We start from the raw sequence: 13129 nt of genomic DNA on the forward strand, positions 1-13129 counted from the left end.
AAATTTGATTAAACATTAGAAAGTGTTCTGTCCTATTCTACAGATTCCTGTATTACTGTTCTTATCATCGTATTTGCACACCATCCAGAAATGCATTAAATATCCTAAATTTGTCATTTCATCTGCATATTCTTGCTCTCATTCCTCCTCCTACAGAACTGTATTCAGATGCTCTTCTGGTTTGGTAGGTACTATCAAGTATCTGCCGCAAGCTGTTGATGCTATAGATGGCAAGTTTGAAGAAATACATTGTGAATTTGAAATTACAATTTATGATGTTTGCTATGCTATTCCTTCTTGAAACTCATTGGACATCTCATGAGAAGTGTTTCTCTCTTCTACCCAGAGAACAGGCCGCAGGGACCGGTATGGATCACCTGGGACCCTGTCCAATCCTTCCTACAACTGGAATGGGCAGGGACTCCTGGGGACCTACTGTCACCTTTTCCCTGCGAACTGTTCTCAAAGCTTCTTCTTGGTAAGGCTCTCCAATATATGTGCCATGATCTTCTGATCATTTACCACAGGAAACCTTTCATATAAGCCTCATGTCAGACAGGGTTCCTGCCCTGAACTGATTTTAATCAAATGTTTAAAACAACCTCAAAGATAATTCCTGCCATAGAACTGTACAAGTGGCAAAATGTGATGTTTCAAATTCATTCTCATTTGCAGCTATCCAACTAGGAAGATGTAAATCACTTGAAAAAGAACAACAGTTCACATTCACGGAACTATCCTCACTAGCTGAAGAAGGAAAGGGAAGAGGGTAATAGTTAAGAGGTTCATAACTGTTTCACATGCAACTAGGCAAAGTATCTTCTGGCACCACTGCACCAGTCCAGGATAACATGAACTCCACCTTTCCCATTTGCAATAACCATATCCTCTCAAGTGTCAGTCCTTCTGCCACAAACATCTGTTTCTGACCTAGTAAAGGACTGATATGTTTCATGGACCATAGCACTTTTGAAAGATAGTATGCTCCAAAACAAGTTTCACTCTAAAGTGACTAATTACTAATGTTTTATTTACTAAATTCTAATAATAAGTGCATTAACCCCCGAATATGTTTGTATAAAGCAGTTATAGGGTCACACATGTATATGTAAGACTACATTTGAATTTTACCTTAACAGGTAAAAAACATCCTTGACAGCTTAGTCAGGCACTGGAAGCAAAACCAGAGAGACATAACTAAGTCAAATTTTATAACTGTGTTGTCTACTTTGAACATTGCAAACAAAAAATAATTATGTATTCTTACTTTAACCTGTTTTAATTTTATTCAAATGTCAAATTAATTCTGAAGTAACTTGTTAATATTGGAGTATTCTGTTTCTATATGTGCTGAAATGAGGCACTATCACAATCCCGTATCATTCATCCCAATGTGTTTTCCTGAGGTATCCAAAACATAGTGCATATCTTCGCAGAATATATGGACTGATTCAAGAATTGGTAATGTAGATCTGCCTGAAAAAGTTACCATTAACAAAGAAAGCTTTGAATGCAGCTTGGTGAAAATCAAAGGCTCCAAAGGAGTTTGCGAGAAACAGTGGTAAATTATATGAGTTATTCTCTTTCTGTCCAGACCATCTATAAATCCAAGAATCATAAATGATGAAGATAGAGAAGACGTTATCTCTCTGAAACTTTACACTGTGATGTCTTATAGAGAAAAATAATAGATTACTTGATATTTTCACATACACGTTTTTTAAATTGATGAATATACATTTATGTGATGGAATATCTTCTCTATGTAGGCTGCTTATAGCCTGCTTATTGAAAACACTGGCCAAATTCAAAGTATTATTACATCAATATGAAATTCATGTCAGATCCAGGAAAGCTGGCATATACTTCTTTAGCAAATGACCATTTTCACTGAAGTGCTGTTTATCTGCTTCAAGTTAACCAACAGGATACAATGTCCAGTATCAGCAGTGCTGCCTGCTTGTATTCTATGTTCATGAGCCCAGCACAGACTTCCATTTTTAACTGGATCCGTGAGAGAAAATCACGGGTACAAATTGACTCCTACAGAAACCAATGGGAGTTTTGTCTTTGATTTCAGTGGAGTCAGGACTCCATCTTATATGTCAATAAGAATTTGCTATACAGAGCCAACTGCAGATTATTGCTGATGTAAGCACTAGGGCTTTGATGCCATTCTTTTAGGATAGGTTTCAGGGACATGGAAATTTAATTTTCATTTAATTAAAACTGTTACGTAACATAAAAGGAAAAGTATTAACTGATAGCTAAAAAGACAGAGTTCATGTATGTGAAAGCATGGTATGAAACAAAAGTAATGTAATATTTTAAAATGTCAAGTTATTAATATATTTGATTCTTAAAAGATTCCAAGAAATTACTCTGCTACTTTAAAAATGTATAGCAAGAAGGTGAATCCAAGGTTCAAAACAAATTTGAAAATTATCTGTCCAAAGTAGAATAAATTTCATAACTGATGTTATTCAAGGATATTAATATGCCTGTTTGCAGCAAAAGCTTTCCATTACTATGCTCACTTGTATAGTAATACAAATATATTTATCACAGACAGCAGTGATACCACCTATTATTAAGGATGTCCAGCATCTGCCATTGTGAAGTTTCTTACAACTTTGTAAAATTTTAACCATTTACAGATGAAATATTCCATGCTAGGGATATGCCTATAGTATAGTCACTGCAAATTGTACAGACACATTCAACACAGCTTTAAAGCAGCTGTCATACCTTATGGTAACAAATAGTTACAAAAAAGGAGAACATTTCTGATAAAAGCCCAAGTACTGAATTCAGGTTGGTTTTTTTTCATTCCGTACATTGAAAGACACAGAGTTACTATTGGAAAAATATGATCTGGCCATATAGTTAAAGACAGTATGAAAACACAAAGCAGCCAGTGAAGCTTGCATTCAAATACATGTATTTATGCATGCATAGGTATACCGAATACACTCTGTAAAATATAGTTCAACACTATTTCTAAAAAAAACCTATTTGTTTCCTATCAGGAAAATATTTTCTGAATTTTTTAATTCTAACTATTGCTCCAGCCTGAGCACATCAAAACTATAGTTGAATGACAAAAGTGCTAATGTGTCCAGATCTCTCTGGCTGAGAACTATTTCCTGGATTCTTATCTATACCCTCTGCTCCAGAATGATGCATGAGAATAAGTACATTAAATATTTTAAGCAGTCATTAGCAAGGGTTCATGTAAGCACTTCAAGTGGACAAATACATTGATAACGCAGCCCTCCCATGAAGTATGCATCTGAAGACGTTTGGCATCATCAGGCACTCTCTTACCAGAGTATTTCACACCAGTTTCCATGTGGTTGTGGGCTGCTAAGAACAATGATAAATATAAGTGCTAATGTTGCATTTAAATACCGACACTGTATGGTATATATATCCCCAGCACTGCTCTGCCTTACAGACCTACCTCACATAGTGGACCGTTTAGTCTGGAAGATTACATATTTAATTGTAGAGTACATTTTGCTATTTGCCTGATATTTCTAGCTATATCCACTAGTGCAAGCGTGCCTAATGGCAGCTATTACCAAGTAATTGGCTGTTGGCGTCTGCCCTTGATCTGCAAGAATGATTTTAAAACCTGGGTTCAAGCATCTTGGTAAAAACACTTTCATTTCTTTACTCATATTGCTGTCCATATGCTCAATACTTAAGAAAGCTCAGGAAGTGACAAGATGTAATCACAGCAGCTAGAACTAGCGAAGACTACAGGGAGTTATGTCTCACATTTTTCACACAGAAGCACAGAGATCTCCTTTACTAGACGTTATTTCTGGACTGGGATCTAAATCTCAGAAGGATTTCATGAACGACAGGAGAGCTGCTGGGTATCAGAGATAAGGTGCATGCACAGATTTAAGAACTTCCTCTAACACTGCAGCCATAGATCTAAACCTAAGTTATCACTATCAGGGAGGGGATGATGGAAAAAACATTTTTTTTTTATATGTGAGCTCCTCTATGGCTCTGAGGAGGAAAAAAAAGAAGTGATATACATAGCACATTCCTGTGGCTTCTTTTCTTTATAATTCTTTCCATTCCAGAAGTGTGAAGGCAATCTTTTTCTCTGTAATTCTACAGAAATTGGCTGAATTTGGTCTAGTTCTCAGATGGGATAAACTGGCATTGCTCCATTCAAGTCAATGAAACCAGAATTATTTTTATTCCAGCTGAAGTTTGTGATCCTTGTTACCCTTTAAACTAGACTGATCCATTCTTGAGGAATATCAGGAGGTTCAGATAGCCAATTGCTATGAAAATGCAGCTTTTATAAAATAGGCTTCAAATGGTAAAGATAAGACAAATGCTTTTGTTTTAAATGTGTAATGAAGAAGATCTCTCTTCTGATTGCTGAAATGCTGGAAGAATGGTAATCATACATTAAGAATAGATTTAGTTTTAGTTCTTAAAAAAATAAAACTTCTAATACTAAAAATAAATAATAAACATATTAAAAATAAAAATAAACTTCTAAATAAGTTATCTCCTCTCTTCTCTTTTTTCTTCCTTAGTGCCATGAAATACAGGGTTGCAATGGTAGCTATGAAATAAAAACAGCAGACATACCCCACAATGAATGAAGAGAGGTCCTTATCTTCAACTTTTATAATGTGTTATGTCTGGTGTACATGGGATTTAAGAGGTTTTACATTGACTAATAGATGGTAATAGCTTACAGTTATATACTGACTTTTAGCTAGAAGTTTCCCTGTGAGTTTTAAATCCTACATTGGCAAACAATATCAGAATTAACCTTATTCTCCACTGAAATCTAGTTATTTCTGGAGAGAAACATAGCAGGTTTTTTACAGTTTACCATGTTATATCAAGAAATACTGAAGACTGCTATCTTCAACTGAACTTGAAGGCAAACTTTAGAAATGTGGGGTATATATCTATGCTCAAATTTGACATACAACAACAATTAGGGTAAACTTCCCTACTGTTTTGGAAAGTGCATTTGCAAAAGAAGCCTTGACTGCAGGTGGATTGGATTTCTCATTCACAAGTATCATCTTAGAGAACAGTATTTCTGTCAGAACAGCACTAGAGCACTGCTGTAGGATTAGCTTGGAAGAACAATCTGCTTTTATGGAATTGCTAAAATAACTTCTTGCAACTCTCTGTCTTGTTCAGCAGATACAATGGATCTTTTTCAGGACAAACAGAAAGCTAGGTATCCAATGTGAGCAGACTAGTACTCCACATCCTTTAATCAACAGTAACATATGCATACTCATAATCTATCTATCAGTATTTGCAGAAGCATGTGCTAGACTCTTTTATCCCTGACATTTGTCTTGAGTGAGACATGGCATGAGAGATTACCTGGGAAAGAGTTAGCCATGAATTATCTTACCTCTTCTTAAAAGTGAAGACAGATACTGCAAGAGAGTAGCCATTATTTGGTGGGATCTGTAAACATTCAGTATCTGCTGTTTAGACTGCCTTCAGCAACTGCTGCTTCTTTTCTTACTTAAAACAGGTAACAAATTAATGCTCAGTGGCAAATAATGGGATTTAAAGTCCTCTTTATAGGTAACCACAAGAACAAGAGAGCAAAGCTGTATTAAAATCTTACCATAATACTTTACAGCTGTTTAAGGGGGGAGAGTTTGCTGCTGCTGCTCCACAAAGCAGCCCAGCAATGTAATCTGCAAGACTGCAGTATACGGCAGTCAGCAAAACAGACTTAATAGTTTCTCCTTAATGTATAAAAGTAGCATAGCAAGACACCTTTCAATTTAATTAAGGGTCTGCCAGGAACTTACAACTTCATTTTTCCTTCTTAAAGAGTACTAAATCCTCCTTTTAAAATTTCATTTACCTGCAGTCTGGTGTCCAAGTTGTCAGCAATTTTTTTTTTTTTCCTATAGTACAAATTACTAAGTCATTTCAAAATTATACAGCAGCAAAAAGAACAGATTTTTTCTTTTAATGGTTTGGGGTGCTTTTCTTCTTACCAGGATCCCTCACATTTATACTAAATACAGCTTCATTTTTCAAAATGAAATTAAACAAGCAGTACTTAAGAGTGAAAAAGGCATTTACTAGACCATATTCAATTGCTCTTCACTGCTATTCTTTATCTCCCAATTTTTACTGAAAGGCAAAGTAAGAACATACTAGGGAGTGAGAGGAATAATTTCATTAGTGATTGCTGAACAGACAATGCAGCCACAGTAGTCAGTACACCTGGAAGTTGGTGTATGGCTACTACTGTCCTCTTCTTGAAATTCTGATTCTCAGACTATTGATTCAAGGATTTTGAACACGGGTTTGCTACACCTTCCTTGCAGACTGCAAGGAGTAATGGCTGATTCCATTTGCAACAAAACACTTTCACTTAATTTCTCTATATATATTGTGGATGCAAGGTCTATAACTACACACAAACTCCAAAGGGATCGCTACTGATTAGTTTGGACATTCAGTCTTTCCTTTCTCCCATACATTAGTATGAACTAGCAAATCTATCCCAGGGAGCCGCCTTGTGAAGATCTTGTGCCTTATGAAGGTCATTGGCCATGCCACTCAGCCCGTTACATGGTGGCGCAATCATCAAAAAGACAAATAAAATTCAAAGATCCAGACTTCATACTTCAACTAAAGTGACCTGACTCTTCATCCCCCTGAGAAAAAAGTTCTCTTTTCTGAATGCATGCTGAATTTTGCTATCTTGGAATGTTCTTTTAATAGGAAGTTTCCATTTCAATTCAGTGCATGAAGATCAGGTCATTCAACACAAAATTAGAGTTATGGATGCTGAGCCAGTGCTCTATAGTATGAAGAATGCCTGTAGAAAGTCCTGACTGTGCTGTAATAGTGTTTACTGTCAAAAATAAAATTCACAGGCCAGATCCACAGCTTGTATAAATCAGGGTAGCTTCACTGACACAGGATCTGGCTCACTGCATCCATTTAGATAGTTTCTTAAACTCCTGATCCTACATTTTTATTCAAGTGCTGGTGACAGACAACTGAGGGTGAACGGACTTACACTTCAGAAAAACAACAACAAAAAAGGATACCACCTCTCTTTGTTCATTGTTAATGAACAAGAATGAAGATTAGTTTTTTAATATCTGTCTGGTAATTCATTATATTTCATTATATTTTTATGAAAATTATATTTAATGCAGTATTTCTCAAAAATGTTTGAACTTAATCAACAGCAGGGTCAAAAAATTCCCCTACAACTTTTTGTGTCTCTGTCCTTTACAATGACTATTGGATTTCTGTCACAAAAAATAAACAAAGGGAGGTTTCTAGAGGTGTGGATGATGGTAATGATGAATTTAGTGTTTGATACACGAGAGTCTTCTCTCTGGAATGAAGATATTAAAGCATGCAGAGTACAAGTATTTAAGTTCCATTTTTTACTCCTCTCCTGATGAATTATGGCTTGCCAAAGCCATACCATAATTAACAAACTAATTCAGGATCAGTACTCAAAGGTCCCAAGTTAAGGCGCTTTTTTTTTTTTTTTGTCTAACCAATGTTGTCTTCTTGATAGTATTAAATCCGCTTTAGGTTTAGTTTCGTGATCAGGTATTAAACAATCAGTTGTTTTGAACTGTAGGAATCAAATGAATCACTTTATCTCCCCTATTTGCCCAGTCAGCTCACTCAAGGATAACTCATGTGCCATTGGCCAATGAAGTGATTAAGAGGATTTCAGAAGGGAAATTGGGATGATTGCTTCTACATGTTACTATTACATCGCTGTTTGCCACTTGTCCCTTCAGGCAAATGCCATACCCCTTACCAGTATCACATTCTCTTATGCAATATGCAGAAATCTCGCCTTTCCGTTTAAAGTTACAGATCTATCTTAAACATGAGTTAACAATGCATATTGGAGAAGATCACAGCCTTCCATTATCTTAAATGTTTGATCTTAATGAGGCCTGACAGCAATTCAACTGAGTTAGAACAAAGCGTATAAAACTATCAGGACTGTATTAGAAAACTGTACCCATAATCTTTGATGCTTGATTCCTTTCTTACTCATACAAAGACAAGTATGAGCTAATAGAATTTTTCTTGTCTCTCAAAGCAGCTGGTTGCAAAACCTGGAAACTGCAAAAAGGCTTTGCCAAGAGATTGCACTTTAAAAATTATTCTATAGCTGATTGAAGACCTGAAGTTTGTTGTCCAAAATGCATTTAAAAGTGCAATTTTGATATAGTTTACAGTATAACTCAAAATGTCGGAGTAGGAAGAAAATTATTCATACTCACTTAATAGGGTAGGTTTTCTGGACATGAAAATGGCGCTTGTCCAAACAAGCCACTCTTTCAGGGATTTCCCCCCCCCCCCCCCCATATTTGCCTACATGTAGTATCAGATACTTGCTGTACCTGAGCAATGCTAAAGATCAGTCTTCACAAGTTAAACTTAAACATGTTATGGAAAAACAGAATTAAAACCTGACTTTTGTAAGAAGTTTAGGGATTATTTACCCTATCACTTGTTCACTCACAGCAAAGCTGAGTGGTGTGTGTGGCATTTGACATTAGTTGCAACTCTTAGGTAAAGAAAATAGTTCTGTGCCACAGCTAATGCAGTTATTCCTGTAATACATGTAGAAGAACTTTTGTGCTGCAATACTGAAGATTATAAATTTACATCCTGCTGCTGAAAGATGCTGGGGGGGTCATTACTCAGTCTGAGCTGAAGCTGATTTGATCTTGAAACTCAGCAGAGTATCCTCCTGAATCAAGATCATAGAGTTACATAGTCTTTCTCAATAAAGGGTCCGATTAAAGAAAAAAAAAAAGAAAAAAAAAAAAAAGCAGCTCATCTCAGTTAATTACTACAGCCATATCCAGCTCATTAGTGCCATTGACTCATGTGGTGTGAAAAAACAACTGAAAAGGTTGCACCCCAGAAAACTAAACATGAAGAATGCTCTTTTGTAATTATGAATGAAATAGGAACATTGATTTATTGTTAATTATTCCTTTGACCATCTGATATATCTGTAACTTAAGGGGTAAATAGGTACACAATGCAAAAAACATAGGGCTTGCCAGAAAAAAAATAACATTAATTTAATTAGAAGCCATATTTTCTTTTCAAGTTGCCTTCTTTTTATTCTTTTTTTTTTCTTCATCTCCTCCTCCCTTCCAAAACCACTGCCAATAGAATTTACTGAACAATAGCCTGTTATGCAATACACTGAAATGTACACAGTGGTTTTGATGATAATAAACTGTTCAGAAGCCTGGAAATATTTTTTGTAGAGCCTGGGGATAAAAAGCTAAAGAATTTAATTTCTACAGACCTTACAAGAGAGTTTTATCCATCCTACAAGATAACCCCAAACCACTATCTAAAAGAAATCATTTTTAATTAGGTTCTGAGGAGGAAATACTGGCCCCAGTAAAATAATTAGAAAAACACTTTCTTTCCACAAGAGGTTCATTATACTCCATATGTTTTTAGAAGAAAAGAAATGTAGTCCTGTTCAGTTTTTACAAGATCTCTGTTCTTTTCATCCCTGTTAAAAGCTACATCCCAATCCTTTCTCACTCACATGTATTTTCTTGTGGGTCAGTTACAGATAAGCATAGATACTTGGAGACTTAAATGACTGAAGCCAGCATAATTCACAATAATCAAATCTTTAATTCCTGAAGTAGGAGTAAGGTATCTACCTAGTTTTGAGGATCTAAGACAGAGCTACTCTTTGTGGCTTGTTATTACATTGTTTATTGTAATTTTCCTGGAGTTTTTGAAGTCTTTTTGTATTGGGTTCAGTTGAGCAATATATAGATCACCTATTTCTAAGTTAGAAAGAGAACCATGTTGTGATGTCCTCTATCCCTAATTTAGACTCATCCCTTTTTAAGTTCTTACTAGTGCTGCACTCCAGATAGAAATAAGAAAAATGATGGAGCTGAGAAAGTACAGAATTATAGTGTGCAATGGATGTTTACACAGAGGGTCTGAAACCATTACCAGTCCTTTGAGACAGTCCTGAGAGACTAGGATTCAACAACTTGAATATTGTGCCATGCAAATGAAACAGAATCGCTTCTGGGGAGAGGTAATGAAATGGGAAGATGAGTGTCTTTGTTACCATTTTCATTTCATAGAATAATCATGCCTTAAAGCTGCTAAGACCAGTTCCTCAGATACTTGTTTGCAGTGTGGGGTTCCAGACAAATAATGACATTTATAAACGCTATTTCATCCTGCCAAGGATGTTAGCCCAACTGACTATCTGTTCTGTTGTTATTTGAGAGATGAATACATATATGTATAAACATACGAAGCATACATATTTCACAGACACACATGCTTTAAAAAGAGGTAGGGACTGGAATTAAGGTCTCAAAAGAGGAAATTAACTCACTTGCCTACTGACTCACCCTAGCCTAGCCTTGTTTGAGGGTAGTCACATGATCCATTAATTTGAAATCTAATTATGCTCGACTACTAAGCACAAATGCAGGGAACTGCATGTACCCAAGGAGACATTTCAAAGAGCTTTCCTCTGTGGAATGCCTGCAATACCTATTTTTAAATCAGGGCCCAAGATTTTGCCTTCACTGAAATGAAGCTAGTCTCTGCATAGTGAACCAAAAGAGCATTCTCCTAATTAGTGGAGTCTGTATTGGACCAGACACAAACATGAGGAATTCCATTCCAGTCCCTAGTATCAATCAAAATCTCCTTCAAATGCGTCTTGTGGCATTAGCAAATATATCTTCCTATGTGACTAAAAAATTCACATTTTAAAAAAAGAAGTTGCTAGCTCAATGTTTTAATTACAGTTGCTGAAGAAATTTTTGAGTTCTAGTTCATCCTTTGGACTGAACAGCTTGGGAACCACATCTACCAACAAAGGAACAAAGATCTGTATAGTCTATCTAAAATTCACCCTGACATTTCTAAGATTGAATCACTTGGAAAATCTTTCTTTGTTGAACACCTGTTTCTTTTTAAAAAACAGTTCTTATGACATAACTGATATCCTTATATCCACAAAATACTATAGGTTCTGTATTTAGTGTTTCATTTGAAAAGATATCCAGCAGCGTAACAAAGATGTACTGCTTACTGCGGCTGGGATTCAGCATGCACTAAGACGACTTCCTGAAACTCCACATCATCAAAGATTTCATCCAAAAATCTGTCACCCATGGTTTTGGTCCTTCTGAAACCTTGAAGATCAAATTACATTAAACACAGAACATTTTAGTCTTATTATCACCACCAGCACATACAATTCAATCAAAATTATTACAGCCAATAAAAATCACCAAAGATCACTGTTTTTAAAATTACATGATAACTAGAACATGGAAATCACTATCAGTTTCTAAAAACAGCTGTAGATGGACAGTGCTTTTATAACCCATTAAACGTATCTTAATTTGTACATCCTTATCAGGGTTCCACTATTTCAACAAATCGGTGCTTCAGAGGAGCTTTATCTGAACACAGCGTTCCATACCAGTGGCCCTGCAATCAGCAACAAAATATAATGAAACAATGTTAACAGCACAGTGTGCTAGCTTGAGCAGCATGTAATCCAATGAGTTTTGTTAGCTTGGCCAGGACAATTCCAACCTGCCTGTAAATTCAGACAGAAAGATAGAAAAGTCTTTTTTCACCAAGTCTAAGTTGCATGTGTCCTCTCTGGCTGTCACCATGGTTTTTTCCCAGACCAATTAAAGACAGTCTGTCATTATTACTGAAGTGTTCCTAAGTCCAAATCCAGACACAGAAGGGACTCATGGTTCTATGGTCTATAATAGAAGTAGCTATGCTTTCATTTCATAGGCGCGTAGAGCCAGTAAAATAAACTCTTTTCTCCTGCCACACACAATTCTCCAGTGACATTGTTAGGTGCTTTCAGCTTCATTTGAAACATCAGGTATTGCTCATTGCTTAAAGCAAGATACTGGACTTCATGGTTGTGTGACCTGATCCAATATGGTAAAACGTCTCCTTGTAGGCAGCAGACTGCTAGATCTCTCTATCTAACCTCAGCTGCTGCCTTAGTGATCATACTGCGTGCAACGGCATGCCTGCCAGGGGGAATTTATGGGTACGCACTGTAGGCAAAGGAGGCTGGGCAGCTGGGGGCAGAGCAGCCAGGGTGCAGAAACATTGTGGATGGCTGGCAGTCCCCGCCGGGCTGTACAGCAGAAAAAAAAATGAGAGAGCGAGGGAGCTGCTGACAGCCCACACACTGGATGATCGGTTTCTTTCTGAAATGAGGAAAGTAAAACAACACTCAGCAGTGATGAAAAGAAGTAAAAGAACAGCCCTGAACTATCACTTCTCTCAGCGTTGCAGGGACTGGCTCCGTGCCCAAGGCAAAATTACATCTAAACTCTCACACGCAGCTGAGCAGCTGAGAGAGAAATGCTGGAGTGTGCAGGGACTATCTGAGTTAAGTTCCCATTTCTACTTGATCCTAAAAGCAGCAGAAGATTCCAACCTCTGGATTCAGCCTAAATGTTATAAATGCGTATTTTGTGCAGTCTTGTGCAGTCAAATGTAGTGTTAAGTGATGCAGGAGTGCCCCTATAGGAGACAAAACTCCTTATTCAGGAAAGCTGCAGCTCACAGAAACAGTTCCCCAGTGCTGTGCTCTCACATCTGTGCTCCACTAAAACCAAGGAACATCTATAAGCACTGATGCCCTCCCTAAAAAAGCAGCTGGTCCCTGCTATTCACCACTAAGAGGTACCACCAGGGGTAGAGGCTTACCTAGATTTAAATGTGGGGGGCAGGGGGTGTTTGTTGGTATTGCGAACATCTGAAGTGGCTTAAAAACACAACTTTACTGAACTGAATTAAAAAGCTACAAACCCCTGTGTTTCCAAGCAGGCACTGATATATATAATTAGATGAATTTAAAAGAAAACTCCCTTATGCACAGGTTATTTTATAACTGCCATCTGTGCAGGAATCCTATACTTTCCACGGAAGCACTCTGTACTGCCCACTCTCAGGGATGGGAAGATGGATGAGAATAATCCCTAGGTTGAGCTAGTAAGGCAGTTCCTCAGCTGCCTCCCCGCATATGAGGGGACATATGAGTGAAGCT

The 13129-nt window shown here is 37.0% G+C and overlaps 1 protein-coding gene across 9 annotated transcripts in view; it reads right to left on the reverse strand.

Moving 5' to 3' along the window:
• Nucleotides 1–13129, reverse strand: part of LRRC4C (leucine rich repeat containing 4C) — a 603191-nt gene that overhangs the window by 14928 nt on the left and 575134 nt on the right. Inside the window, exon 8 of one of the 9 annotated variants that reach the window (XM_076344393.1) lies at nucleotides 11129–11231. The exons of the other annotated variants lie outside the window; for them this stretch is intronic. The gene's annotated coding sequence lies outside the window, so the exon portion shown is untranslated. The remainder of the gene's footprint in view (nucleotides 1–11128; nucleotides 11232–13129) is intronic. 9 annotated transcript variants of the gene reach the window in all.

The sequence above is a fragment of the Aptenodytes patagonicus genome, chromosome 7 (genome assembly GCF_965638725.1).
Source record: "Aptenodytes patagonicus chromosome 7, bAptPat1.pri.cur, whole genome shotgun sequence".
Taxonomy (NCBI): domain Eukaryota; kingdom Metazoa; phylum Chordata; class Aves; order Sphenisciformes; family Spheniscidae; genus Aptenodytes; species Aptenodytes patagonicus.